This window comes from Hipposideros armiger, unplaced genomic scaffold (assembly GCF_001890085.2).
Source record: "Hipposideros armiger isolate ML-2016 unplaced genomic scaffold, ASM189008v1 scaffold_279, whole genome shotgun sequence".
Lineage (NCBI taxonomy): Eukaryota > Metazoa > Chordata > Mammalia > Chiroptera > Hipposideridae > Hipposideros > Hipposideros armiger.
In genome coordinates, this window is record NW_017731629.1 from 905,729 (window position 1) to 915,535 (window position 9,807).

The following is a 9,807-nucleotide window of genomic DNA, read 5'->3' on the forward strand; positions in this document are numbered from 1 at the left end:
GGGGGGCCAGGGGGAGGCAAAAGGGGATAGAGGTACTGTCATGAGAGGGACAGACCGGGTAAAACGGAGGGACCAGGACCAGAGGACCTGCAGACCGATGGGAGGCAGGGTGGGAGAAACAGGACAGAAAGCCAGTCATGCCCGGAAAGACAGAGGACAAACCCATGTAGATACGTGGAAAGATGTGCAAAGGAAATGGGGAGTTTGATGGCGAGTCTTGCAAGGTAGTTGGATGCTTGAGGGTGGCGCAGACCCCAGACTGGAGACTGGGACTGGCTTGGACCGAGCGGAAAGAGAAGGGAGAGAAGGAGACCCCCCGACCCCCACCCCAGGGACTTGGGTGACCCCTCCGCTGAGAAGCAGCAGACGTCGGAATAAGGTCTGAAGGGTGAACTAGGTGAACCGCGGGGATAGAGAACGTGCTGCGGAGGAGAGGGAGAAAAAGCTGGGGGTGGAGGACCAAGGGCCAGGGGCCAATCTCGGTTTGAGGAAGGGCTTGCAGTGTTTTGGGCCCTCCCTGGAGCTTCGGAGCTCTGTAAACTGCAGCTTCTAGTGTTTTAAGCCTCCCGGTCCGCCCGCGAGGTGACCTAGCCCTGCCAAGCCCTTGAGCTTGGAGTTCAACGTCTAGAACGTCACACACACCCAGAAAGTCTAACAGAGAAATCCTCTGGTCTAGCCCACGAAGTCAGGCCACCTCTCCACTGGGCAGCTTTGGGGACAAATGAGGGCCAAAGGCCCCCAAGGGACTAGCCCAGCGTCATGCGGTCATGCAATCATTTAGGGCTGGGCAGGGTTTTTCTTGGGGGGAGGGGCGTGGAGGGGTCAGGGAGTGTTAGGTGAGTACAGTGTTGGTAGGACGAGGTGGCATTCAAGAGACTCCTGGTTCGTGTCCTGTTGGAAAAGGGCAAGCTACCTGTTTCCATGTCTAGAAGCAGATGCCCTGTGATCTTACATTTTCCTCAGTGGCCTTAAACGTATTTGCCTCTTCTAGCCTAGTAATGTCACATGTGGGACAGCCATTTTAGGAAACTGATCTACCACAGAAAATTTTGAACACAATGTTCATTATGGGATTATTTATAATAGGAAAATAACCTAAAACATCCACAAGGGAAGTGCTTAAATAAACTAATATCTTTAGACTGGGATATTTTGCAGTCATTTATGATGTTCTCAATATTCAAGGTAGTTTCAACATCATTATAAACATTTTCCATATGTAATAATCCAGCACTGACTCTTCGACAAAGAGTTGATACTTTGGAGAAATGCTTTATTTATGTTAAAAATGCAGGGTATAAGATTACGTATGAGATATGATGTATGTACATACATCTGTTTCAAAAAAGAAGAAAAAAGCTATTTGTACATAAAAAAAATACACCAAAGCACTAACAGTAGTTATTTGTGGGGAGTAGAAATACGGTTGATAGCTTTCTCCTTTTGTTCTACTTGTGCATTTTCTCCAATAAATATTTATTGCATTTAAGTATGAAAAACTAGAAAATTAATGGAAAAAAGGCACAGTTTACTAGCATTCCTTCCTCAGAGTTCATATATTCAAAAGTAAATTATTGAGCATATTGTGTGTACTCATTTCAGAGGTGGCCACAGGAAGAGGATGAAACATAATCCTTGCCTTAAAAGAGAATATCTTCTAGCAGGGCAGCTCGGATATATACACAGAGAACAGCTGGGTATCTGCAAGGCAGTTTATGATGTTGGTTCCAAATCATTGGTATGGATAAGAGCTCTACATCTCTCACATATATTCTTTTTACTTAAATATTTTTTCAAACAGCATTTGCGTCCAGCATCAGGCTATTGCACTACACGCAGCTTCTTTAGCACCAGCATCCCCTGGCATCACTCCTGGGGCAAACGGGGGGTAGGGGTGGGGGATGGAGGGAGAATGGGAGCAGGAGGCCTTCTCCTCAGGTGCTCTGTCTCAGCCCTGGGGGGTACTGGCCGCTCCATAAACTTGCTATGCCTGTATTCTTGAGAGTTCTCTTTACTGCTCACTAGGCAATGACTTGTTCTTACCGTCCCCTGTTATAGTTAATACATCTTTATATTAATCTTTCCCTGTTCAAATTATTGTGTGGTTTCTATCTTTTAATTGGTACCAGACTGATACCCCCACATCCATATATTTTTTTGGGGGGGGGCAGGGACATATGCTTTTAACTATCCTTTATGTACAATTTTGTAGTCTTCAAGGGATGCTTTATAATAAGCTTTCCCTAGGTTATCATGTAGATTGGTTCCAAATAGCAATATTTGGGAAAAAAAATTGATCCCTTTGCTGGGGGAAGTCTGTAACTCCAGAAAGGAAATATAAACATTCAGATAATGAAGAAATTAATACAGGACAGAAGTTTCTGTGACCCTTGTTCTGCTTTGTGTTGGATTCAAGATTCTTGAAATGGCCAAGAGAATCTGATTTGCCAAATTTAGAAGTCTAGGTAATTAATTTACAACAGTTGCTTAAGTGCTTAGAAAGATCTTGCTTTTTAGATTTGTAAGTATGCCCTGTTAGGTATTTAAAGTGTTTGAGAAAATCAGGTACATTAAATTTGTAACTGTAGTCTGAAATGTCTAAGGAAATTTGATTAATGCTGTCAATCTTAAATGTTTAAGGACTGAATCGACTAAACTTAAGAATTCAACAGTCATCAAAGAACAAGTGATTATTCTTATTTCTATATGAAAAATTACTAGATTTATAATGCAATAATAAGATTTATAAGTTGAACTTAAGCTAGGTTTTAAAATGGGCATCTTGAGTCAGCAACTGTAACATTCTTTTCCACACCCCAGCCTACCCCAAGATGTTTCAAGTCGCAGGTCGGTAACTCCTAAGTTTATAGTTCTAGCTGAGATCTCTCCTCGGAGCTCCGGACAGCAACATTTAGCTCTTTGCTTGGAATGCTCTTGAGGCACTGCTGACCAAAATGAACAAGTTAAAACCTTTTCTGACACCCTGAATCCATAAGCTTTGCAACCTGTATCACCTTTAATTCTCCCTTCCTCTCACCCCATTCCAAGTGGACCCATCACTGAAGCACTTCCTTCCACTTCCAGTAGGTATTTAGAATCTGCCCCTTTGCCTCATTTCCTACAGCCAGCAGCCCAGCCCAGGCCACCATTGTCCTTTGCCTGAAATGCTTCACTGGCCTCTGAGCTGGTCCCTAGGGAGCATCTACACAAACCAGACCATGCCACACACCCCTTAAGGACCCTCCCCAGGTTCCCAGTGCATTCCAACAGAGCCCCTGCCATCTCTTTGCCTCTGTTATCCTTCCTTAAGTTCCTCAAATAAGCCAAGCTCCTTCCTATGTGGAGGTCTTTGCATGTGCAGCTCCTCGTGCCTGGAATGTTGGTCTGCCTGTTCCTCCTGAGGCCAGCTCCATCCTTCATGTCTTAATATAAATGTCACCTCCCCCAGAGAGTCTCCCCAACCCCTGCCCCTCACTAGTCTCTGTTCAGTGTCTTTTTTAAAATTAGCATTCATCGCAATATGCAATTGTTCTATTTTATTATCATTATTTTTGTTGTGTGACTGTCTCTCCCATAACAATATAAACTCCAATAAAGCAGGGACTATGTCTGTCCTGTTTGCTGCTGTAGCTCTAGCGCATACACTAGTTCTCCAATTCTGGTGGTTAACCAAGTAGGGACTCAGTAAACATTTTTTTCAGTAATTAACTTATTTATCCTACTATACCAAGATATGTATTTATTTTTTTAAAAAGATTTTATTGGGGGATTGTGGGAGGGGAACAGAGTTGGGGAATCAGGGAAGGGGAACAGACAAGCTGCTGTCCTTTGGTTCTTCAGTCTAGTTGTGGAGGACGTCGCTTCACTGGCCCATGTTGGTATCATCATTGTGCTCTTCCCGGGTGAGGCAGTCGCTCACCAGCCATTCGATCACGGCAGCTCATGAGAGCTCACGCCTGCTGCCAGCCAGCCCCACTGCAGCCTACACCATCGCCGGCGACTCGGGGCAGCTCAGCTCCAAGTCGAGCTGTTGTTCACCATCTTAGCTGTAGAGGGCGCAGCGAGAGTGGCCCCCATGTGGGATCTGAACAGGGGCCCTGCTGCTCAGAGCCGGCGTCCCAAGCCAACTCTTAACCAACGTGCCACTCGGCCGGCCTCAAGATAATTATTAAGTTAAAAAAAGATCAAGGCAGTATGTAGAGTGTAAACTCCACTTGTATTTCTTACAAATTTTGTACACACATATTGAGGATACATGAGAAAATAGTAATTGTGGTTGCTTTTATGGTAGGGGCTGCATGTCAAGGGGAGATAGAATTTGAATTTTACGACCTTGTTTCCTATTTGGATATTTTACTATATGCCTATATTTCTTTTATAGTAATAAGGAAAATGTTATTAAGTAGGAAATATGGAATACCAAAAACGCAGGAAGAATCTCGGAATGAAGGACAGCCATTTAAGTGGAATAAATTTAGCTTTACGAAAAGCCTCCAACACCGTCGTTCTTTTCCTCCTTCCACTGAGGACCTGTGAAAGCTTTCTCTAGCTCGGGCCCTGGTCTGCAGCCTGGCACTTCGTAGGCACTGTAGCTATTGGCACTGTGGAAAAGAGCAAAGGCTCTGGACTCAGAAGCACTTGGTTTGAATTGCCTCTGCCCCTTTACTAGCTGTAGGATCATTGACAGCTTCCTTAACCTATATGAACCTCAGTTTTCTTCATCTGTAAAATGGGATAACAGTACTTCTCTTATAGGGCTCTGCTGATCATGTAAAGCACTTAGCACAGTGTCTTGCACAAAGTAAGTGCTCACTAAATGGTAGTTATTTCATCCTTTACATGCTGACACCCTAAACTTCCCATGGTTCAGATTTCTGCATGTTAGGGAAGAAACACATCCTACTGCAACATGGCAGGATGGTCCCGTGTATCTGCCAGTTGTTCAGTTTCCACACAGGCAGTCTCCATATCCATCTGCACAGTGAAGACTGGGAAGGTGCTTGATTATTTTATTGCATTTTAACCTTATTAAGTTGTGTGAATGAAAAAATGGAAGTACCAATAGTAGTGGTAAGAAGTATGTGCCTATCACTTAAGTGAAAAGACAACCTACAGAATGGGAGAAAATGTTTGCAAATTACATTCTGTTTTCAGAATACAGAGGGTGCCAAAAACAATGTGTACACATTCTAAGAAAGGAAGAAACTGTTATTAAAATTGTAATACTCAATATATACCGATAAAAAAAGATGACTGCAAGTCGTGTATACATTTTTTTGACACCCCAGGTATATAATGAAATCTTGTAATTCAATAATAAAAAGACAGATAAGCCAATTAAAAAGTGGGCAAAGGGTCTGATAGACATTTCTCCAAAAATCTGCCAACAAGCACATGAAAAGATGTTCCACACCACTAATCATTAGGGAGATGCAAATCAACACCCCAACGGGCTATTACTTCATTCCTGCTGGCATAGCTATACTCAGTAAGACAGAGAATAGCAAGCATAGGCGAGGGTATGGAGAAATGGAAACCTGCATAGCGCTGGTAGGAATGCCAAAATGGTGCAGCCACTTTGGAAAACAGGTTAGCAGTTCCTCAAAGTGTCACACATAAGAGTTACCACATGGCCTAGCAATTCCATTCTTAGGTATCTACCCAAGAGAAATGAAAACATATGTCCACACAAAAACCTGTCCATGAATGTTCATAGCAGCATTATTCACAATAGCCCAAAGGTGGAAAAACTCAAGTGTCCATCAGCTGATGAATGGATAAACAAAATGTGGTATTATAGTCAGACAGTGGAATATTATTCTTCAATGAAAAGGAATGAAGTACGATACATGCTACAATATGGATGAATCTTGAAAAGCGTGTGCTAAGTGCAAGCCAGACACAAAGGCCACATATTATATGATTCCATTTATGCGAAATGTCCAGAATAGGCAAATCCATAGAGACAGATTAGCAGTTACCAGTGGCTGAGGGACTGAGGGGGGAGGGGGGAGGAGATGGGTTGGGATAGGGAGTGGCTGCTAATGGGTATAGGGTTTCCTTTTGGGGGAAAAAATGTTCGGGAATTAGGAAGTGGTTTGCAAAACCTGTGAATATACTGAGAATAGTATACACTTTAAGTGTGTGAATTGTATCTCAATAAAGTATGTGTATCGTTAACGCTTTATAATTTATGTAAAGAGAAATCGTTAGATTTGTTGAAAGGGATGAATCTTTAGGCTCTAACACGATGTTCTTAAGCCCGTTTTTTGATTAGTGAAGGAAAACAATCAACTTGAAGATACAGTAGGAAAGTCAGGAAATAGATCATCAAAGACTGTGGCCAAACATGCAGTTGTAATTGGAAATGTTATACCATTTTTTTATTCCCTAGGAAGAGATGTGCTCTGTTGGCAGAATAAATTTGTTTAACTTTTGTACTTTCAACATTAGTCACATTTTCAGAAACCAATTATGTATGAAAGTAGGGGTTTGTGTAAACCCTGTCATAGGAAAGCAAAAAATCACTTAGCCTCTATACTTCTCCTTTTTTTTAAATGCTAGATCACCAAGAAAATTTCTGCTATGGGATAATTCAGTGGATTCTAGAACACTGCACATAATTATTTGGGTCATGGGAAAATTCTAATGTCCATGGAAAAATGAACAACTTTTGATTTATAATCAGTCTCACAAATTTAGTAAGGAAAAGTCAGCCCTGGAAAGCTGTTTTACTTTGGCCTTAACTAAATATGTAGCGAATGGTGACATAAGTAATAAGGATTATTCACACATTTCACAAAACTAAAATTCCAGAGGTTGATGGTTGGCACATCAGCATCTCAGTATTTTCTGAGGTCCAAACCGGTTCTGCTAAGAGCTGGTAGACAATAGAGAAAGAGCCTTGTCCTCCAGAAGTTAAGTGGAGGAGAAAGAATAAAATAATAACAATTAATTAAAAGATTCTCATCATTCACTGATTTTGTACTTGTGCCTGTGCCTACTCACTAAAATGTATTTGTGACCTCAAAACCAACCCTGGCAGCACCTTCGAGGTCAATTGGGGACATGTGCATGTGTAGAGGGACACAAAGTTTGAGTCATCTAACATTCATGTTCCCAGCTGAGGTCAATTCAGCTCTCATGCTGTAAACAATTCAGCTCTCATCCTTTTTGTGGTCTATTTCGTGCCACGTTTTTCACATTTTTGTGCCTTTTGTTGGTGGTTTTGGTTTAAAATGGCCCCGAAGTTCAATGCCGAGGCACTGTGTAGTGTTCCTGAGCGCTAAGATGTGCCTGATGGAAAACATATATGTGTCAGGTAAGTTTCACGGCGTCATCAGTCATAGTGCTGTTGGCCCTGAGTTGAGTGTTAACGAATTAATGATCTATATTAAATAGAGAGCAGTGTCGGGGGATCTTAGCTCTCAGCTCCAGCAAAGGCAGACCTGCCATCCCTTCTCCCCATCCCCAGGCAGGAGCTGGCAGGAGATCAGACGCTCCTTCAGTTCAAAGTAGCTCATGAACAAAGGCTGTAAAGTTGCTAAGAAACCTGCTTTTTCTGAGGGTTCATGGAGTGGTCCTTTGTTTCTCTGGCATTGTGTGGATGAATGGGAGAGCACCAAGGGCCATCACCCTGCCAGCCCTGAATCTAGTCCGACTTCAGGGTAAGAGCTGCAGGCTGCCCTGGGGCACCATCGCGGAGCCCAGGGATTGCCAAGCCAGACAGTCCAGGCCTTGAGGGGGAACAAAACAGGAGGCAGCTGCCTGAGGCCACAGGCTGGCAGAGCTGTGAACAGCTGCAGGAAGGAAGCTTTGAATACTGAATCCTGGACCCACTTCAACAAAAGCCCAGAAACCCTGGGCCGGGAGACACCAACAGAACCCATCCCCTCGCTGAGCTTGGAAAAGAAATCCTTAAGATCAGGGCCATTGCAAAATACTAGATGAAGATTTGGAGAACTATAAGAGTCCAGCTGACCATTATCTAACTTGTTCCCCTTCTTCACTGTCATATGGAGAATCTGAGGCCTAGGGAGGGGAAGAGACTTTCTCAAGAGCTCGATCAGAAGATGGTATGTGGGCAGTTAGTGCAGGGAGAAAAGGCCTAAAGCATAATCTGAAACTGCGTTATTCAAACTGTGTTTGTCCATTCATCAAATACTTAATGAGCCCTTACTAGGAGCCTCAAAGCGCCCATCCCAACAAAATACAGAAAACAAGAGAATTCAAAACTTGGAGCAAACTGCCGAGTTCTCTAAATGTTTCGTAGGAAGTACAGCCACCACCCTGTGTCCAGGGTGCTCCCACGCTGTGTCCAGCCAAATACCTTTGCTTCTCCTCTCACTGGCGGGTTTGGGAGGGCGAGCAGCTACATGGCTGAGATAATTAATCTTCCGTTCTCCCACCTGCTCCAGGGAGGACGAACCTTTCCTCCCAGTGGTCAGCGGCTTTGCAGAGGGTTGACGGCCAGCTGCCCTGCATTTGTTTCTCATTCTGTAGGCCCTGGGTGCCTACTATGTGCCCAGCTCCTTGAGCAAGTCAGTCCCAGCTCTAGACATCAGCCAAGGGCACGTGATGCTCTCACTCTGCCCAGTATAAAACCTTCTCATGGTTCCCACTGCTTTTAAGACAAAGATCAGGGACTCCTTGACGTGGCCCTACAGAGTCTGGCCTCCGCTTTCTCTCCCACTCTGCTCCAGCCGCACTGACCTTCACATCTGTCATTCCCCTCCACAGTGTCTTCGCACATGCTGTCCCCAACACCTGGAATGTTCTTCCCTCTTCTTTTTTTTTTTTCCTAGTAAAAGAGTTTAATCTTTTTAAAGAAACCATTCATATTTTTAGAAGAAAATTATCTTATTCAAATTTATCTTATCTTTTTGTAAAAAATTTTTCAAAGAAAAAAAACAATGCAAGTTACAAAAGAAAATATCGACTCTCCCAGGGCTGAAACCTGGCAGAGTGGCCAGTGAACCAATTCCCCCTTTCTGTTAATCAGCCTTCTCCAATCCGTGGTCCACAGCGCCCTCTGGTGGGCCCTGCATGACAGCACCAGTGGGCAGCTTCTGCTCATGATTAATTGCAGCCCCACACCAAGGCTCAACCACAGGACCATAGGTGGAAGCATCATCCCAAAACTTCTCATTTTATTGCGGGAAACTGAGGCCTAGATAGGGGCCAGGATTTGCACAAGATCTCACTGAGTCGGTTGAAGAGCTGGGCCAGCCAGTGCTCTTTCCACCACAAGGCTTTACACAAATCTAATACTCAAAAGCATCACAATATTTTGGTAAGTAGGGACTTGTGGCTGATGGGTGAGCATCAGAAATGAGCTAAGTTTATTTCATATAGTCACAGCCCTCCTGAAATCCTCCACTACTGGGGTGAAGTCTGAAAAACCCTTGTGAGCCATGCTGCCTAGCTCTGTGAGCTCACCTCCTTCTGTGCCTCCCACATAGAAACACCTTCCTACCTCAGGGCCTTTGCACCAGCTTTGGCCTTTGCCTGGAATGCTCTCACCCACATTGCCTCTTGCTTGCACTAGTTTTTTAGCTCTTGCAGAGAGGCATTCCCTGACCATCCTACCCCAGTCTCTAAAATATCTTGTTTTATATCCTTCATGGCTCTATTCGCATCTGAAATCATCCTGGTTAGTTGCTTTAGGTCTTTTTCCCCAGAAGGATGGCTGTTGGGAATTTGTTCAGTACCCAGCAGAGGGCTGGGGACTGAGTAGTTACTCAATGAACATGTGGGGAATGACAGAATGGAGAATGGCGTATGACCAGGAATAGACCACAGACCACG